We start from the raw sequence: 8,677 nt of genomic DNA, 5'->3' as shown, positions 1-8,677 counted from the left end.
ACAATCACGGCATTGAATTAGGGTGTTGGCAGAAAGAAGAGTGTGTTAGGGTTCTCTAGAGAGACAAAACCAGATTGCTAATAATTTTATATATATATATATTTATTTATTTATAAAGATAGAGAGATATACAACACAAGAAATGAACTGTTAAATAATATACAGATAGATAGATATATAATACAAGAAATGAATGAACAGTTAAATTATAAAGCCGTACAAATGGCTCAGTGCAACTCACTCCTGTGAGAGAGTTATGAGACACTGGCAGTCCTTCAAGGTCTTGAGGGCTGCCAGGTAGTCCTCTGTAGAGAGATTTAGGCTATCCTGGCACAGGCAGCAAACAGTAAGGCAGGTCACCAATGTCAGCCAGGTCACCAACAGTCAGTCTCCAACTCCAGAGATATACATTCCAATTCTGTGGCGAGGCAGGTCTTAAAGGGGCCTCAAATTACAGCAACACCATCCATAGGGTAGGTGTCCCACAGGTAGTGTAGCTTGCAAATTGAGACACAGAACAAGCAAGGCAGCCGCACACTGGTCTGATGATCAAAGAGCAAGAGACAAGAAAGGCAAGGCTCACCGAGCCATTTATCTCTCTGCCCTTCAATTAATCCCACATGTGCTTATCGGCCAGGCTGGCACAATAAACTAACTATCTCAAAGAGTAAACAAAAATGAAATACATTTTTACTTTAAATTAGTAAACAAACAAAGAAGAATGAATAAATCTGTGTGGACGAAAATTCAACCAGAAAGCTGGTTGATATTAGAAGCCAGAAAGGTGAGACTTCATCTTCTGTACTCTGGACACATTTTCAGTAGGGACCAGCCCTAAAGAAGGACCCTGTGGCAGTTGCATAATCTCCTGTCAACTTGTGAAGGGGTGGTTTAGCCTATCAAAAGATCATAGCCAATGATGCCTCTCTGTGGGCATGGCCTTCTCCTGAGGATTCTGGGAACACCTGCCTTCCTCCATGGAGGTGGGACACACACTCTGCTTCATCTTCCTGCTGACAAGACCCATGGAACTATGCTGATGGAACCAGAGCCCTGGAGCTGGAGGAACCACATGGAGACCCACAACAGTGCTGAACGGCTTCCACCACCCCTGGTTCCACAAAGCTTCCCACCCAGTAGCCTGTGATATTCCTGCACTGGGTGTCATCTCATGTGCTGCGTGCATCTGAAGAGGACTTTATAGACTGGTATCAAACATACGGGCTAATATTGGACTTTGGGACTTGATCTGGACTGGGCTGGGATGTCTTTTCAATATACAATGCCTCTTTTATATAAAGCTCTATGAATTTATTTCTCTAGTCAACCTGGACTGTCACAGGCATAATGCTTAGTAAAGTAGAAGATCCGTTTTTAAAGAAGAGTGATCAATCCAATGAGTTGGATGGTACAATGGCGGCAACAGTGGGCTCAAGCATAGCAATGATTGTGAGGGCAGGCGGGTTTCCTTGTGCGGCTCGTCGGGTCCCTGAGTTAGAAGCAGCTTGAGGACATCTGACCGCAGCCGCAGCAGCACGGCTGACCCAGCTACTCCGTGTTAAGAGCGCTACTGTGCACTTCGCATCATGTACATCTCCCCTTCGGAGGGCAAGGCATCTCTGGGCGCACAAACTATTAGCAAGTTCAGCTCCTAACCAGAAAGGATGGAAGATGATGTCCACCTACACGGTCCTTACAAGAGAAGCCTGGCTACTACTTCTAAAAGATCAGTCCTTGAACCAAGCCCTCCTCCCCCACCCCCAGGTATCAGTCTACCCAGACTCCACAGCACCCGGCTTTTAGGAGAGTGCGGAAAGGTCTTTCTTTTGCAAAGAATGTCTTGCGAGTGTCTTGTCACCTCAAGACAATAACACCAGAGTAGAGAGGTCACTTTTCTCACTTTGATAGCTGCACATCAATGTCAAACACAGACAAAGCACAGTCTTTTTTTTTTTTTTTCAAAGCACAGTCTTAAGCTTTCTTCCTGCCGAGAAGCGTTGACATTGAGTCGCTGTTCACACAGGACCTTTACAGAAGCAATGCGTCTGATCTGCATTTCAAAGGTTTAGAGATGGTTGCAGGAATCCCTCCTCTGCAGGGATTACTCTCCCAGATCTTGTTCCAGGGAGCAAAAGTGGGACACCCACACCTTCTATGCCCTCAAAATCCCCAAATACCTCCAGCCCCTTAAAAACAAACACAAACCTCTGCCTGAAGCATTCGTATCATTCTGAAACAAGTTTCCTTCTTGTGGAGCCAGTCTCGAGTTCTCCTGCAATGCGCGCCTCCACTGAAGGCACGGTCAAGAGACCGCAGTCACAAAGTAAAGCTTGTAAGAGACACGTTACTTCAACAAGCCTGCCCTTGACTTCTGTGTTTTCACTGCTTTTGCCACAGTATGCACATAGAATGCAACTTTTTAACTACGGGCTAAAAGGTCAATGGCAGCATGCACAACCACTTCTTTCTGGGCCGGATAGTACAAACCACGTCTGCCACCCTGGGACCTTGCTCACAGGCACCCCTGGGAAAGTGATGAAGAGGGGGATGCGTCAGACAAGAGCCTTGGATGACAGATAATGGGGAAAGCAAGCCCTTGGAAATGTGCCAACAGAGCGGATGGGGCTCAAGCCAACCGAACACCGCTGAGATCTACCTCTTAGAAGCCAAACAACAAGAAACCCCAAACCATTTGCTGTTGAGCTGATTTCCCTTCAGTGCAGCCCCCTGGGTTCGAGAGTAGAGTTGGTTGGGCTGTAGTTTTCCTGGCTGAGCTCTTAGATCCCCAGGGGTAAGACAGTGGGATGGCAGAATCCTGATAACTTCACACGGGGGCAGATGATCTCCGTCCACCTCAGCTCAGACCGATTCCTGTAACGCAGAGGTCAGCTACAACTCCACTTGCACCCTTTCTACCAATTCTGACACCCACTCTTCCTCCCACAGCACCGTCTACTTCTTGGTGGGTTTGGGGATTCATGTAAAACTCAAAGACCATACTCATGATGGTGGGGGTTATGATGGAAGTCAAGGTTACAATTCAGAATCAGGGTCAACAGGAAGTAATAGGAACAATTCAGGAAACATTGGGGTGCAGTTCTTACAACAGGATAGCTTCTCCATGACTGCGCCTACAGGCAAGCCTTGTTCTTGACCCTTAGCCCGCTTCTGCCCTACTTGGGTGTTATAAAGCACCTCACCTGTGCTGATAAAGTGCCTGGAGGCACCTCCCTACTGTAAGCCTGCTGCCTGCAGGCACTCAGCTAGCCCAGCCTGTCTGTCCTGTGTCCCTACTCACCTGTGCCAGCTCCAGTGGAACAGCTCTCTTTTCTCCTGGGTTTAGAGCGGCGCTTCGCAAGCTTCCTCATGCTGAGACCCTTTCAGACAGCTCCTCATGTGGTGGTGAGCCCCAACCACAACATTATTATTGTTGCTACTTCCTAACTGTAATTGTGTTACTGCTATGAAGCGTAATGTAAATATCTGATATGCAGGATGTATTAAGTGACCCCTGTGAAAGGGTCGTTCGACACCCAGGGGGGGTCGCCATCCACAGGTTGAGAACCGCTGGTTTAGACTGTTCTCAGAATAGGGACTGTGGGTCCAAAGAAGGTATGTTGCTCTCCTGTTCTTGATGGTAGTGAGGTTCCCCTCCAAACTGTGATTGACTCCCTTGAAGCTTTGAGTGATATGAAAGGGGGGGAACTCCCAAAGATTATCCTTATAACAGCAGTTCTCAACCTATGGGTCGCGACCCCTTTGGGGGTTGAATAACTTTTTCATGGGGGTTGCCTGATTCATAACAGCAGCAAAATGAGAGTTATGAAGTAACAACAAAAATAATTTTATGGTCGGGGGGGGGGTCACCACAACATGAGGAACTGTATCGAGGAACACAGCATGAGGAAGGTTGCGAACTACTGCCTTAGAAGGATTCCATGCACCTTATTTGCTTTAGCAAAACTACCTAATTCCCTTGCAGGACCATACACATCTTCTTTAGATAGCCCTACCTAACTAATCATTTTGTTGGTGTGAGATGCCACAGCTAAATGAGCCACATAAAACTGATTCCCTGCCCCCACCAGCCCTTTGTTCTGTGGCACTACTCAAAACCAAAGAAGCAAGAAACAAACTCATTGCCATCAAGCTGACTCAGACCCATAGCAACCCTTTAGGACAGAGTACCACTGTTTCTGTAGAAAATCTTCACAGGAATAGAAAGCCTCATCTTTCTCCCCAGGACCAGTTGGTGGTTTCGAACTGTTGGCCTTGTGGTTGACAGCCCAACACATAACCCACTATACTACCAGGGCTCCTGGCTAGGTGTTTATGATTAGTAACTGAACACAAACCATTAATTCCACGGAGGAATAGCATTTGCATCTTTATTTATGTGGCTGGATCACAATCAGTTAATCGTCTCCCACTCTAGCCAGAGCCTAGATTCTGCCTACTAAGATGCCATTTCCATTGTCTAAAACTATGTCCAGTAAATAATAAAGACATTATCATTATAATAATAAAGGATTAACTATTAGTAGGAATTTAAATGAGATGTACTTCAAGAAAGGAATAGTCAATGATGTTTTTAACTTTAAAGGAAGAGGACTGTACCATGAACGGCTGACTCCCTCTCATACTATTCCAATCTTAGCATTTTACTCTCTTTATATCTCCCTCCTGTTCAACATTTTTTTCAATTAATAGACTTTATTTTGTAGAACTGTTTTAGATTTACAGAAAAACTGAGCAGATAATAGGTAGAGTCAAGAGTTTCATATACTACTCCCCTCCCCATCTAGACACAGCTTCCCTGATAATTAACATCAAGGTTGTTTTGTTTTGCTTTGGACACAGCATCAGGAAAGACCAGTCCCAAGAACAATACATGATGTTTGGTACCGAGTCAGAGAAAACAAGGAACATCCTCGTTGGGATTGTGTTAGGCAGGATTCTCTAGAGAAGCAAGACCATAACACTTATGATTGGATATATATATAATCACTTTCATGGAACAGTTAATATGCTGGAGGTCCTTCAACTCATTTAGGCTGCTAGTCCAAGGTCAAGGAAACAGACTCTGAGCCTGCACTCTAGCAAGATAGGCAGTCGGCCTGCAGGCAGCAGGCAGCAGGGTGGGGGAGCAACAGTCAGTGGTGCAGAAGTGTAGCAAAGCCCCATGGGGTCTCGAGCTCTAGCAATGAACTCACAGCAACAGGATCCATCACCACTAGCAGCGTGGCAAAGCACCCATCCATGTGCTTCTTTGGCCGGAGATCAATAGCTGCACAGATCTTGCCTCGCAGGCTTGTTTCAGTTAACCTGGACAGAGTTCATCTACAGCAGGGGTGCCTGAGATAGTTAAGGTTTATTGGCCAATAAACAGGTGTGGGATTATTTGAAGGGCGGAGAGATAAATGGTTTGGTGAGCCTTGCCTTTCTAGTTCTCTGGTCTCTTGCTTTCTGATGGTCAGACAATGGTTTTTAGCCAGGTCCCTGCTTCAGCTGGCAAGGCTCACTTCCTGCAAGACATCCCTGAGGAGAGGCCACATAGACCTACCCGATGCAGCCCTGGGTGCTGGAGCAACCAGGTGGAGACTCCTGCCAACGCTGAGATGCTTACACCCTCACAGATTCAGTTTTCCTCCTGCAGTTGGTGTCATTGCGTGTGTTTTGTGAAATTGAGAAGGATTTTGTTGATCAGTATTGGACATATGGGCTAATGTCGGACTTATGGGCTTGGACAGCACTGGATTGGGTTTCTTTCTTAATGTACATTTATCCTTTATATAAATATCTCTCTTAGACATATGAGTTTCTGTGAATTTGTTTCCCTAGCTTACCCAGACTAGCACACACATTTGGAATATAACCACTTAACAGCAGAAGAAGCAAGTGGCGTGGAAGCCAATGTATGGTTCACAGGTGAGCCTGTACTGCCCCACTTTCAGCTAACTGAAGACCTACACCTTTCTTTCTCTTAATCACCATAAATAGTACCCAATTCAAGTGGGGAAATGCCAATGATGTGCCAAATCATAAAAATGCTGGGTATTACTCTCTGCAGGGCATTATTCTCTGCAGTGTGGCATTGGCTTTATTATGTAGTCTGGAAGGATATTTACCAAAATATTCTCAGCACTTAGTTTGAAGTAATAAAATTAAAAAGGTGATTTTATTTTCCTACTTAAAATTTTAAATCTATTTTTTAAAGTAAACATGCATTAGTTATGTAATTCTTAAATTTTGTAATACAAAAGTATGTCAATCTGTGAAACAACCTTTTATGAACTGCTAGTCCTATGTATCTAAAAAGCCATTATTAATATTCATCATTTTAAAAACATGGAAAGATCTTTTAGGAAGCTGAGATTAAATCACTTTCTGCTTAGATTTAGTGCTGAGTGTATTTCATTGTCGTTTGCTTTTCTTATGTGTTTAAAATGTAAAGGATAGATGATAAATTTCTACTTACTTGAATGCATTCCAAGGAGCCCTGTGGCATTGTGGGCTGTATATTAGGCTGCTAACTGTGAGATCAGCAGTTCAAAACCACCAGCGACTCTGCAGGAGAAAAATGAGGCTTTCTACTCCTGTAAAGAGTTACAGTCTCAGAAACCCACAGGGCAGTTCGACTCTGTCTCATGTGGTTGCTTTGCATTGAAATTGACTCGATGGCAGTGAGTTTGAGGGAGGATTTTGTTTGTTTGTTTTTATAGTAAGATCTATTTCCATATATACTTGCGAATAAGCCGACCTGAATATCCGCTGAGGCACCTAATTTTACCACCAAAACTGCATAAACAATGTGCTGAAAACTCGGCTTATACTCCAGTATATATGGCATATCAAGATATCTACTCTCAGCCTCAGCAGATAGTGGGAGTGCAGGTCTTCCATTGTGAAATATGGATTTACTTCTCCTGATAGAAACTTTTTCTTTCCTTTTAGGAAGTCAACAGTTGATTATTTCAAAGAGATTTTCTGTCATAAGCGGTTATTTTCATGCTGTGACTTACAGGTTTTAAGAGAGAAAAAGCAAATTCAAAGCCCTAATGTGATGCCCACTCACAGCAACCTGACGAGACAGAATCACCCTGCCACTATAGGTGCTGAAGTCAGACAGCCTCATCTCTCCCCCCAGAGGGGCTGGTGGGCTGGAACCACAGATCTTTCTTGATCAGTAGCCTAATGCTGAACTTACTTGCTGCCAGGGAGACAGGGATCTTCTGTTGTCAACACATTAAAAATTACTGAAGACATAAAGATTTTCAGCCTGAGAAACTACCTAAAAGCCTCCCCAACTGAGTCAGCCATGAGGCCCAGACCCAGAGAAATCATTAGCCAGGGCAGATGGGAGCCCGTCTGCACGCGCAGCCACGGCTCTCTGACTGCCGGTGACCCTACTCCACCTGCTCTGCGCTGAGCTTCCCTAAGTGGCCTTGAAGAGACTTATGAAAGGAAGGCACCTGGACTCGACTGACCACAAGAAGGTGTAAGATGACATGCATGTAAGACACATTGGATGGTGTGGGAGTTGCGGTCAGGAGGTACACAATATACCCTCTGCCTGCAGATGTGTGTCTTTGCCCTGTGTCTGGAAAACGAATTCTTTTCCCTTTTCAAAGAACTCCAACTGTTCTCTTGATTAAGGATCTCAGTGTGTCTCGTTTATCACTCCTAGAATGCTTTCTCTTACTAAGGAACTGGGACACATCTTGAATACAGACAGTGGAACAGAGTACAGTGAGAGCAGGTAGAATATCAATCCCATGGATAAAGGAAAACTTCAAATAATCCTGAAATTCTAAGAAGCAAGACGTAGACTTGAATTTCAGCCTTTTGGTGTGGCCCGGAAGAGCAGCGACCACCGGAGGAAATGCTCGGGCAAAATCATCCACATTGGCTGGGGGCGGGGTGGGACATAGGGAAGCCTATCCCCACATTTGACCGGCTGTTCCAGGGCTCACTTTCCTCAAGCTTCTATCGCACAAATCAGAGGTTTTGTTCATTTAATCCAGGGCCATATTCTCTATAATCTTTCTACACTGCAGAGAAATGTGTTTCTTCGGGTAGGTCGAGTATATGCTTCAGTGAAATGATACTTAGTTGGCAAACTCCTTAGGGGTTCAGAGTTGAAATCTCTTAGTTGAAATCTCTTATTGTGAGAGGATTAGACCTCAGAATGAAACAAAACCTGCCCTGAAGTCTTCCTCCTCTACCGTCTCCCGGTTGACATTACCTGGTAGCAATCTCGTGCATTTTCACACTGACTTTGCCAGAAATCTGAGGCACCATTGGTGGTGTTGGTACAGGGTTTCTCTTTCCTCAGAAACCAAAACCCACGAGAGGGATTTCACGTTTGAAATTAAATCAGGAAAGAAATTTCAAAGTAGGTGGAGAATTAAGGTCTTGATAGTCAGTTCATATCCAAACTTGGTAAAGACATGGTTACTTGGGGGTGGGTGGCTATGTTACAGTCCTTGAAGAAATAGAAATAAGACAAGCGAAGACGTGCTCCCCAATCTCGTTGCAGCACTTTGGGCAACAACGAAAGGCTGGGACCACGCACGTATCCAACAACAGATGAACGGAGAAAACAGTGTGGCACATACTTACCAGGGAATACTGCTCAGCCAGGAGGCAAAATAACAATACTGCTGGGGCTGGGAGA

Source organism: Tenrec ecaudatus, chromosome 3 (assembly GCF_050624435.1).
Source record: "Tenrec ecaudatus isolate mTenEca1 chromosome 3, mTenEca1.hap1, whole genome shotgun sequence".
Lineage (NCBI taxonomy): Eukaryota > Metazoa > Chordata > Mammalia > Afrosoricida > Tenrecidae > Tenrec > Tenrec ecaudatus.
The sequence above is the reverse complement of the archived record's forward strand: the minus strand, read 5'-3'. Positions refer to the sequence as shown.